This window comes from Pristiophorus japonicus, chromosome 11, assembly GCF_044704955.1.
Source record: "Pristiophorus japonicus isolate sPriJap1 chromosome 11, sPriJap1.hap1, whole genome shotgun sequence".
NCBI lineage: Eukaryota > Metazoa > Chordata > Chondrichthyes > Pristiophoridae > Pristiophorus > Pristiophorus japonicus.
In genome coordinates this window covers 111522782-111536279 of record NC_091987.1, presented here as the reverse complement: position 1 = coordinate 111536279, position 13498 = coordinate 111522782, and positions in this window count along the sequence as shown.

Genomic DNA, 13498 nt, shown 5'->3' with positions numbered 1-13498 from the left:
CAGGTCGATGCATAGGCAGATCTCCCCATTTATATGCCCAAGAAATGACTAAGTTCAAGATCCAGGGTGAGGAGTCGATGCTCTCAATGATTCCCTGAGATTCGAGTCGCGCTAATTCTGCGGATATTGGTCGCCTACCATGATTGGGAGACGGCGAAGTCACTGTGTAACCGGTTTGACGGATGGGTCAACGCGGGAACAATGGCAGAATTTTGTTGTCACTCCAAACCCTGTGAAGATTGAGGGATATTGCTTTTCAAAGTCCACAGTGTACACAGGTGTGCCGGTTTGGTTGTAAACTTTGAACCCAAGCTTGTCAAAAAGGTCAACACCCATGAGGCTTCGTCCCTTCACGACATAAAAGGAAAAATTCTCCAATGCAATGTCCTTGGAGTATATCGGGACAGATATAACCCCAATTACCTCAAATTTTGGAGTTGAAGTACACTTGTAGAATGGAAGTTGCGGGCTGCAGTTGACAGTGCATGAAGTGGGTTTTGTACGCAGCCTCGCTCAATATGGAGACTTTGGCTCCAAGGTCAATGAGGAGGCAGCAGGTCGTGCCATCAATGTTTACCTCACAGTCCTTGAATTTTCCCAAACCGATGTGCGAAATGTCACTAACGGTGTAAACATAATGGGTTCATCACTATCAGGTTTGTGCACGTGTTGAACATGATGCGATGAGCAACAGACACTTGCAAAATGGTTCATTTTACCACGTACAGAGCATTTCTTCCCACTTGCAGGGCAGTTAGGACTCTTTGCTGAGTGTGATTTGTCCCCACAGTTAAAGCAGTGGAAGTTAGGCCCACGATGCGGAGTGGGTGGCTTATTATTAGCTCTGGGTCTATGCTGTGATTTCCGCTTTGGACAAATGCCTTGCACATGCGCTGCAGCTGCAGTGGGCTGCACAGGGGGAGCAGGTGATCTGATCACTTTTGAATCGGAAAGCACTGATTTGATTTGGATGGCCAAATTAGTTGCTTTATCCAATTACATTTTGTCATCCTCCATTAGCAAGCGTTCCCAAATGCAGGGGATCATTGTTTTCTCAATAAATTGATCCCTGATCATTTCCTCTGTGAGTGCTCCAAAGTTACACGTAGTAGCCAGTTCAGTTAATGAAATGATGTACTGTTTGATTGGTTCACCGTTCCCTTTCCCCCTTTTATGAAATTGGTATCTCTCCATCACCAGACTTTTCTTTGGTCCAAAATAGTTCTAAAGTACGCTTACCGTTTTGTTGTAGGACTCCGTGTCTTCGATTTGGCTAAAGATGCATTGGCATTCAGTGCCGAGGCAATGGATAAGTATTGCACGGCAGTGAGCTGGTGTTACGTTGTCGCCATCCAACCCACTCGCCATGATGTATGTAGAAAATGTTTTTATCCATCTCGCCCACAGGTCCCCGGGTGTGGAGAGAAAAGGCGGGGGAGGGGGCGGGGAAGGTTAATTTGAGTCATCCTCATTGTCAAATTATGTTGTGTACTCGTAAATAACTGACAAACTGAACCAGGAGAAAGGTAACTTAACTTCACTGTGCTTTTATACAACCCAAAATGGTGTCCCAAACCGGCATGAACCAGCATGAGTACAGCAACTGTAAATAGCTCCAGCAGGGTCCTAATGCCCGTCCAGTGAGCTGCAACAAACAAATAGAGTATGAACTCAACAGGAGGCCTTAGCTTTTTTTTCCCTACATTTATTTGGTGAGCCTCTGGCCCCTATTTTCCACATTTAGATTTCTGGTGCCCACTTTCCTTAACGTACTTTCCCCCCTGTCCGAGCTTAGTTATTTTTTGCACCGTGCTACCCAAGTCTATTTCAGGGGACGGAGCTCATAATGTGCACCGAAAATTCTCTGCGCATGAGCTTTTAAAAGAAAGACTCACTGCGCATGCGCTGTAAAAATAAACTTTTGGCCAGGGATAGCAGCGGGCCGGGTGCGTGAATGACCTTCGGCCAGGGATAGCAGCGGGTCAGGTCGGGTGTGTAGAAAAGGCTCCTCCAAATGTATTAATGTGCCTGGAGTTTGGTCTTCGAGGGAAAAGGCTCCTTTGAATGTTGTGATGTGCCTGGAAGTTTCTTTTGCAATTTGCCTGGAGTTTGGTCTTCGAGGGAAAAGGCTGTTTTGGAAGATATTTTTGAAATTTGTCTGCAGTTTGCTCAAGGATGGAAAAGGCTCATCTGTAATTTCCTTTTTGCCTGGTTTATTTTTACCTGCAGTTATTTGCTCAGATAAGTCCTTCAGCCAGGGCCAGTGCCGATTTCATCAAGTTATGGTAGGCTTTTTCCAAAGGGGCTCTAATGTCTCTGAGCAATATTTTTTTTTAAATCGGTAAATCTAGGAAAATGGCCTTAATTGCCAGAAACGGCGACGATTCACTTTTTTTACATAGACTAGCGCCAAAATATCTGGCACCAAAAACTCTGACACTGATAGTCGATGCCGGCACCAACACTTTGGTGAAAATTAAAACTGACCATCTACACCAAAAAAAATTGCTGGGTGCCAATGATGGTGAAAATAGAGGCCTATGTTCTTTGATCGGCCTGGGGCTGCAGCCCCATTTGTTTCATGTTTAATCCTCCCCTGTACAAAGCTCAAGTCAGGAGTATGATGGAATTCCCATCACTCGCCTGGATGGGTGCAGCTGCAACAGCACCCAAGAAGCTCAACACCATCCAGAACAGATCAGTTTGCTAGATGTGCCACTGGACTAAATATGCATCTGCTGCATCACCAGTGCAATATGGCAGCAGTACGTCTGATCTACAGGATGCACTGCAGCAACTCACTAAGATTATTTCAGAGCACCTCCCACCCCAATGACCTCCAGCACTGAGAAGAACAAGAGCAGGAAGACCAGGGGAACACCATCGCCTCCAAGTATCCCTCCAAGTCACACATCAACCTGACTTGGAATAATATTGTCATTCCTTTATATTTCCTAGGTAAGGAATTCCAGGATATTGACCCAACACTATTGGGGAAGCACCATCACCACAAGGACTGCAGTGGTTCAAGAAGCCGGCCCATGCCCCACCTTTCCATGGCAACTAGGAATGAGCAGTCATTGTGACCATTCTAGTGGTTGCCGCCATCTCGAAAACAAATATTAACAAGAGACAGAGACACAGAGACACTGGGACACAGAGACACTGGGGCACTGGGACACTGGGTCACTGGGCCACTGGGGCACTGGGACACCGGGGCATTGGGGCACAGAGACATTGGGGCACTGGGACACTGGGACACAATGACACAGATACACTGGGACACAATGACACAGAGGCACTGGGGCACTGGGGCACTGGGACACTGGGCCACTGGGACACTGGGACACAGAGACAGAGAGACACAGAGACACTAGGCCATTGGGACACTGAGACACAATGACACAGAGACACAGCGACACTGGGACACTGGGAAACTGGGACACTAGGACACAGAGACACAGAGACACAGAGACACTGGGACACTGAGACACTGAGACACTGGGACACAGAGACACTGGGACACTGGGAAACTGGGACACTAGGACACAGAGACACAGAGACACTGGGACACTGGTAAACTGGGACACTCGGACACAGAGACACAGAGACACTGGGACACTGAGACACTGAGACACTGGGACACAGAGAAACTGGGACACTGGGAAACTGGGACACTAGGACACAGAGACACAGAGACACAGGGACACTGGGACACTGGGACACTGGGACACTGGGACACTAGGACACAGAGACACGGAGACACTGGGACACTGGGAAACTTGGAAACTAGGACACGGAGACACAGAGACACTGGGAAACTGGGACACTAGGACACAGAGACACAGAGACACTGGGACACTGAGACACTGAGACACTGGGACACAGAGACACTGGGGCTCTGGGAAACTGGGACACTAGGACACAGAGACACAGAGACACAGGGACACTGGGACACTGGGACACGAGGACACAGAGACACAGAGACACTGGGACACTGGGAAACTGGGACACTAGAACACAGAGACACAGATACACTGGAACACTGGGAAACTGGGACACTAGGACACAGAGACACAGAGCCACAGAGACACTGGGACACTAAGACACTGAGACACTGGGACACAGAGACACTGGGACACTGGGAAACTGGGACACTAGGACACAGAGACACAGAGACACAGGGACACTGGGACACTGGGGCAGTAGGACACAGAGACACAGAGACACTGGGACACTGGGACACAGGGACACTGGGACACAGAGACAATGGGACACTGGGACACTGGGACACTAGGACACAGAGACACTGGGACACTGGGACACTAGGACACTAGGACACAGAGACACAGAGACACTGGGACACTGGGACACAGAGACACTGGGACACTGGGACACTGGGACACTGGGACACTAGGACACAGATACACAGAGACACAGAGACACAGAGACACTGGGACACTGAGACACTGGGACACAGAGACACAGAGACACTGGGACACTGAGACACTGAGACACTGGGACACAGAGACACTGGGACACTGTGAAACTGGGACACTAGGACACAGAGACACAGAGACACAGGGACACTGGGACACTGGGACACTGGGACACAGAGACACAGAGACACAGAGACAATTGGACACTGGGACACTAGGACACAGAGACACTGGGACACTGGGACATGGGACACTGCTACACTAGGACACAGAGACACTGGGACACTGGGACACTGGGACACTGGGACACAGAGACACTGGGACACTAGCACACAGAGACACTGGGACACTGAGACACTGGGACACAGAGACACTGGGACACTGGGACACTGGGACACTAGGACACAGAGACACTGGGACACTTGGACACTAGGACACAAAGATACTGGGACACTGGGACACTAGGACACTAGGACACAGCGACACTGGGACACTGGGACACTGGGACACTGGGACACTGGGACACAGAGACACTGGGACACTTGGACACAGAGACACTGGGACACTGGGACACTAGGACACAGAGACACTGGGACACTGGGACACTAGGACACAGAGACACTGGGACACTGGGGCACTCGGACACAGAGACACTGGGACACTGGGACACTAGGACACAGAGACACTGGGACACTGGGACACTAGGACACAGAGACAATGGGACACTGGGACACTAGGACACAGAGATACTGGGGCACTGGGACACTGGGACATTGGGACACTAGGACACAGAGACACTGGGACACTGGGCACTGGGACACTATGATACAGAGACACTGGGACACTGGGACACTAGGACACAGAGACACTGGGACACGGGGACACTAGGACACAGAGACACTGGGACACTGGGACACTGGGACACTGGGACACAGAGACACTGGGTCTGGGGCACTGGGACACTGGGACACAATGACACAGAGACACTGGGACACAATGACACAGAGACACTGGGACACTGGGACACTGGGACACAGAGACACTGGGACTGGGGCACTGGGACACTGGGACACAGTGACACAGAGACACTGGGACACAATGACACAGAGACACTGGGACACAGAGGCACTGGGGCACTGGGACACTGGGACACTGGGACACTAGAACACAGAGACACTGGGACACTGGGACACTGGGACACTGAGACAAAGAGACACTGGGACACTGGGAAACTGGGACACTAGGACACAGAGACACAGAGACACAGAGACACTGGGAAACTGGGACACTAGGACACAGAGACACAGAGACACTGGGACACTGGGAAACTGGGACACTAGGACATAGAGACACAGAGACACTGGGACACTGAGACACTGAGACACTGGGACACAGAGACACTGGGACACTGGGAAACTGGGACACTAGGACACAGAGACACAGGGACAGAGACACAGATACACTGGGACACTAGGACACAGAGACACTGGGACACTGGGACACTAGGACACAGAGACACTGGGACACTGGGACACTGCGACACAGAGACACTGGGACACTGGGACACTGGGACACTGGGACACTAGGACACAGAGACACTGGGACTGGGACACTGGGACACTAGGACACTAGGACACAGAGACACAGAGACACAGAGACACTGGGACACTGGGACACTAGGACACAGAGACACTGGGACACTGGGACACTGGGACACAGAGACACTGGGACACTGGGACACTGGGACACTGGGACACTAGGACACAGAGACACAGAGACACAGAGACACAGAGACACTGGAACACTGAGACACTGAGACACTGGGACACTGGGACACGAGGACACAGAGACACAGAGACACTGGGACACTAGGACACAGAGACACTGGGACACTGGGACACAGAGACACTGGGACACTGGGAAACTGTGACACAGAGACACTGGAACACTGGGACACTGGGACACTAGGACACTAGGACACAGAGACACTGGGACACTGGGACACTGGGACACAGAGACACTGGTACACTGGGACACTGGGACACGAGGACACAGAGACACAGAGACACAGAGACACTGGGACACTGAGACACTGAGACACTGGGACACAGAGACACTGGGACACTGGGAAACTGGGACACTAGGACACAGAGACACAGAGACACAGGGACACTGGGACATTGGGACACTAGGACACAGAGACACTGGGACACTGGGACACTGGGACACTGGGACACAGAGACACTGGGACACTGGGACACTGTGACACAGAGACACTGGGACACTGGGACACTGGGACACTAGGACACTAGGACACAGACACTGGGACACTGGGACACTGGGACACTAGGACACAGAGACACTGGGACACTGTGACACTAGGACACTGGGACACTGGGACACTAGGACAGAGAGACACTGGGACACTGGGACACTGGGACACTAGGACACAGAGGCACTGGGACATCGGGACACTAGGACACTGGGACACAAGGACACAGAGACACTGGGACACTGGGACACAAGGACACGAGACACTGGGACACTGGGACACTGGGACACTGTGACACTGGGACGCAGAGCCACTGGGACACTGGGACACTGTGACACAGAGACACTGGGACACTGGGACACTAGGACACTTGGACACAGAGACACTGGGACACTGGGACACTGGGACACTAGGACACAGAGACACAGAGACACTGGGACACTGGGAAACTGGGAAACTAGGACACGGAGACACAGAGACACTGGGAAACTGGGACACTAGGACACAGAGACACAGAGACACTGGGACACTGAGACACTGAGACACTGGGACACAGAGACACTGTGGCACTGGGAAACTGGGACACGAGGACACGGAGACACAGAGACACAGGGACACTGGGACACTGGGACACTAGGACACAGAGACACAGAGACACTGGGACACTGGGAAACTGGGACACTAGAACACAGAGACACAGAGACACTGGAACACTGGGAAACTGGGACACTAGGACACAGAGACACAGAGCCACAGAGACACTGGGACACTGAGACACTGAGACACTGGGACACAGAGACACTGGGACACTGGGAAACTGGGACACTAGGACACAGAGACACAGAGACACAGGGACACTGGGGCAGTAGGACACAGAGACACAGAGTCACTGGGACACTGGGACACAGGGACAATGGGACACAGAGACAATGGGACACTGGGACACTGGGACACTAGGACACAGAGACACTGGGACACTGGGACACTGGGACACTAGGACACTAGGACACAGAGACACAGAAACACTGGGACACTGGGACACAGAGACACTGGGGCATTGGGACACTGGGACACTGGGACACTAGGACACAGAGACACAGAGACACAGGGACACTGGGACACTGGGACACTGGGACACTGGGACACTAGGACACAGAGACACGGAGACACTGGGACACTGGGAAACTTGGAAACTAGGACACGGAGACACAGAGACACTGGGAAACTGGGACACTAGGACACAGAGACACAGAGACACTGGGACACTGAGACACTGAGACACTGGGACACAGAGACACTGGGGCTCTGGGAAACTGGGACACTAGGACACAGAGACACTGGGACACTGGGACACTGGGACACTAGGACACAGAGACACTGGGACACTGGGACACTGGGACACTGGGACACAGAGACACTGGGACACTGGGACACTGTGACACAGAGACACTGGGACACTGGGACACTGGGACACTAGGACACTAGGACACAGACACTGGGACACTGGGACACTGGGACACTAGGACACAGAGACACTGGGACACTGTGACACTAGGACACTGGGACACTGGGACACTAGGACAGAGAGACACTGGGACACTGGGACACTGGGACACTAGGACACAGAGGCACTGGGACACCGGGACACTAGGACACTGGGACACTAGGACACAGAGACACTGGGACACTGGGACACAAGGACACGAGACACTGGGACACTGGGACACTGGGACACTGTGACACTGGGACGCAGAGCCACTGGGACACTGGGACACTGTGACACAGAGACACTGGGACACTGGGACACTAGGACACTTGGACACAGAGACACTGGGACACTGGGACACTGGGACACTAGGACACAGAGACACAGAGACACTGGGACACTGGGAAACTGGGAAACTAGGACACGGAGACACAGAGACACTGGGAAACTGGGACACTAGGACACAGAGACACAGAGACACTGGGACACTGAGACACTGAGACACTGGGACACAGAGACACTGTGGCACTGGGAAACTGGGACACGAGGACACGGAGACACAGAGACACAGGGACACTGGGACACTGGGACACTAGGACACAGAGACACAGAGACACTGGGACACTGGGAAACTGGGACACTAGAACACAGAGACACAGAGACACTGGAACACTGGGAAACTGGGACACTAGGACACAGAGACACAGAGCCACAGAGACACTGGGACACTGAGACACTGAGACACTGGGACACAGAGACACTGGGACACTGGGAAACTGGGACACTAGGACACAGAGACACAGAGACACAGGGACACTGGGACACTGGGGCAGTAGGACACAGAGACACAGAGTCACTGGGACAATGGGACACAGGGACAATGGGACACAGAGACAATGGGACACTGGGACACTGGGACACTAGGACACAGAGACACTGGGACACTGGGACACTGGGACACTAGGACACTAGGACACAGAGACACAGAAACACTGGGACACTGGGACACAGAGACACTGGGGCATTGGGACACTGGGACACTGGGACACTAGGACACAGAGACACAGAGACACAGAGACACAGAGACACTGGGACACTGAGACACTGGGACACAGAGACACAGATACACTGGGACACTGGGAAACTGGGGCACTAGGACACAGAGACACTGGGACACTGGGAAACTGGGACACTAGGACACAGAGACACAGAGACACTGGGACACTGAGACACTGAGACACTGGGACACAGAGACACTAGGACACTGTGAAACTGGGACACTAGGACGCAGAGACACAGAGACACAGGGACACTGGGACACTGGGACACTGGGACACTAGGACACAGAGACACAGAGACAATTGGACACTGGGACACTAGGACACAGAGACACTGGGACACTGAGACATGGGACACTGGGACACTAGGACACAGAGACACTGGGACACTAGGACACAGAGACACTGGGACACTGAGACACTGGGACACGAGGACACAGAGACACTGGGACACTGGGACACTGGGACACGAGGACACAGAGACACTGGGACACTGGGACACTAGGACACAAAGACACTGGAACACTGGGACACTAGGACACTAGGACACAGCGACACTGGGACACTGGGACACTGGGACACTGAGACACTGGGACACAGAGACACTGGGACACTTGGACAGAGAGACACTGGGACACTGGGACACTAGGACACAGAGACACTGGGACACTGGGACACTAGGACACAGAGACACTGGGACACTGGGACACGAGGACACAGAGGCACTGGGACATTGGGACACTAGGGCACAGAGAAACTGGGGCACCGGGGCACTGGGACACTAGGACACAGAGACACTGGGACACTGGGACACAGACACTGGGACACTGGGACACTGGGGCACTATGACACAGAGACACTGGGACACTGGGACACTAGGACACAGAGACACTGGGACACGGGGACACTAGGACACAGAGACACTGGGACACTGGGGCACTGGGACACTGGGACACTGGGACACTAGGACACAGAGACACTGGGACACTGGGACACTTGGACACAGAGACATTGGGACTGGGGCACTGGGACACTGGGACACAATGACACAGAGACACTGGGACACTAGGACACAGAGACACAGAGACACTGGGAAACTGGGACACTAGGACACAGAGACACTGGGACACTGGGACACTGGGACACAGATACACTGGGACACTGGGTCACTGGGACACTGGGACACTAGGACACAGAGACACAGAGACACTGGGACACTGAGACACTGAGACATTGGGACACAGAGACACAGAGTACCTGGGACACTTGGAAACTGGGACACTAGGACACAGAGACACAGAGACACTGGGACACTGGGAAACTGGGACACTAGGACACAGAGACACTGAGACACTGGGACACTAGGACACAGAGACACTGGGACACTGGGACACTGGGACACAGAGACACTGGGACACTGGGACACTGGGACACTAGGACACAGAGGCACTGGGACACTGGGACACTGGTACACAGAGACGCTGGGACACTGGGACACTGGGACACGAGGACACAGAGACACAGAGACACAGGGACACTGAGACACTGAGACACTGGGACACAGAGACACTGGGGCACTGGGAAACCGGGACACTAGGACACAGAGACACAGAGACACAGGGACACTGGGACATTGGGACACTAGGACACATAGACACAGAGACACTGGGACACTGGGACACTAGGATACAGAGACACTGGGACACTGGGACACTGGGACACAGAGACACTGGGACACTGTGACACAGAGACACTGGGACACTGGGACACTGGGACACTAGGACACTAGGACACATACACTGGGACACTGGGACACTAGGACACAGAGACACTGGGACACTGGGACACTAGGACACTGGGACACTGGGACACTAGGACAGAGAGACACTGGGACACTGGGACACTAGGACACAGAGACACTGGGACACCGGGACACTAGGACACTGGGACACTGGGACACTAGGACACAGAGACACTGGGACACTGGGACACTAGGACACAGAGACACTGGGACACTGGGACACTGGGACACTGGGACACTAGGACACAGAGACACTGGGACACTGGGACACTAGAACACTGGGACACTGGGACACTAGGACAGAGAGACACTGGGGCTCTGGGACACTGGGACACTGGGACACTAGGACACTAGGACACAGAGACACTGGGACACTGGGACACTGGGACACTAGGACAGAGAGACACTGGGACACTGGGACACTGGGACACTAGGACACAGAGACACTGGGACACTGGGACACTAGGACACAGAGACACTGGGACACAGGGACACTGGGACACTGGGACACGAGGACACAGAGACACAGAGACACTGGGACACTGGGAAACTGGGACACTAGAACACAGAGACACAGATACACTGGAACACTGGGAAACTGGGACACTAGGACACAGAGACACAGAGCCACAGAGACACTGGGACACTAAGACACTGAGACACTGGGACACAGAGACACTGGGACACTGGGAAACTGGGACACTAGGACACAGAGACACAGAGACACAGGGACACTGGGACACTGGGGCAGTAGGACACAGAGACACAGAGACACTGGGACACTGGGACACAGGGACACTGGGACACAGAGACAATGGGACACTGGGACACTGGGACACTAGGACACAGAGACACTGGGACACTGGGACACTAGGACACTAGGACACAGAGACACAGAGACACTGGGACACTGGGACACAGAGACACTGGGACACTGGGACACTGGGACACTGGGACACTAGGACACAGATACACAGAGACACAGAGACACAGAGACACTGGGACACTGAGACACTGGGACACAGAGACACAGAGACACTGGGACACTGAGACACTGAGACACTGGGACACAGAGACACTGGGACACTGTGAAACTGGGACACTAGGACACAGAGACACAGAGACACAGGGACACTGGGACACTGGGACACTGGGACACAGAGACACAGAGACACAGAGACAATTGGACACTGGGACACTAGGACACAGAGACACTGGGACACTGGGACATGGGACACTGCTACACTAGGACACAGAGACACTGGGACACTGGGACACTGGGACACTGGGACACAGAGACACTGGGACACTAGCACACAGAGACACTGGGACACTGAGACACTGGGACACAGAGACACTGGGACACTGGGACACTGGGACACTGGGACACTAGGACACAGAGACACTGGGACACTTGGACACTAGGACACAAAGATACTGGGACACTGGGACACTAGGACACTAGGACACAGCGACACTGGGACACTGGGACACTGGGACACTGGGACACTGGGACACTGGGACACAGAGACACTGGGACACTTGGACACAGAGACACTGGGACACTGGGACACTAGGACACAGAGACACTGGGACACTGGGACACTAGGACACAGAGACACTGGGACACTGGGACACTCGGACACAGAGACACTGGGACACTGGGACACTAGGACACAGAGACACTGGGACACTGGGACACTAGGACACAGAGACAATGGGACACTGGGACACTAGGACACAGAGATACTGGGGCACTGGGACACTGGGACATTGGGACACTAGGACACAGAGACACTGGGACACTGGGCACTGGGACACTATGATACAGAGACACTGGGACACTGGGACACTAGGACACAGAGACACTGGGACACGGGGACACTAGGACACAGAGACACTGGGACACTGGGACACTGGGACACAGAGACACTGGGTCTGGGGCACTGGGACACTGGGACACAATGACACAGAGACACTGGGACACAATGACACAGAGACACTGGGACACTGGGACACTGGGACACAGAGACACTGGGACTGGGGCACTGGGACACTGGGACACAGTGACACAGAGACACTGGGACACAATGACACAGAGACACTGGGACACAGAGGCACTGGGGCACTGGGACACTGGGACACTGGGACACTAGAACACAGAGACACTGGGACACTGGGACACTGGGACACTGAGACAAAGAGACACTGGGACACTGGGAAACTGGGACACTAGGACACAGAGACACAGAGACACAGAGACACTGGGAAACTGGGACACTAGGACACAGAGACACAGAGACACTGGGACACTGGGAAACTGGGACACTAGGACATAGAGACACAGAGACACTGGGACACTGAGACACTGAGACACTGGGACACAGAGACACTGGGACACTGGGAAACTGGGACACTAGGACACAGAGACACAGGGACAGA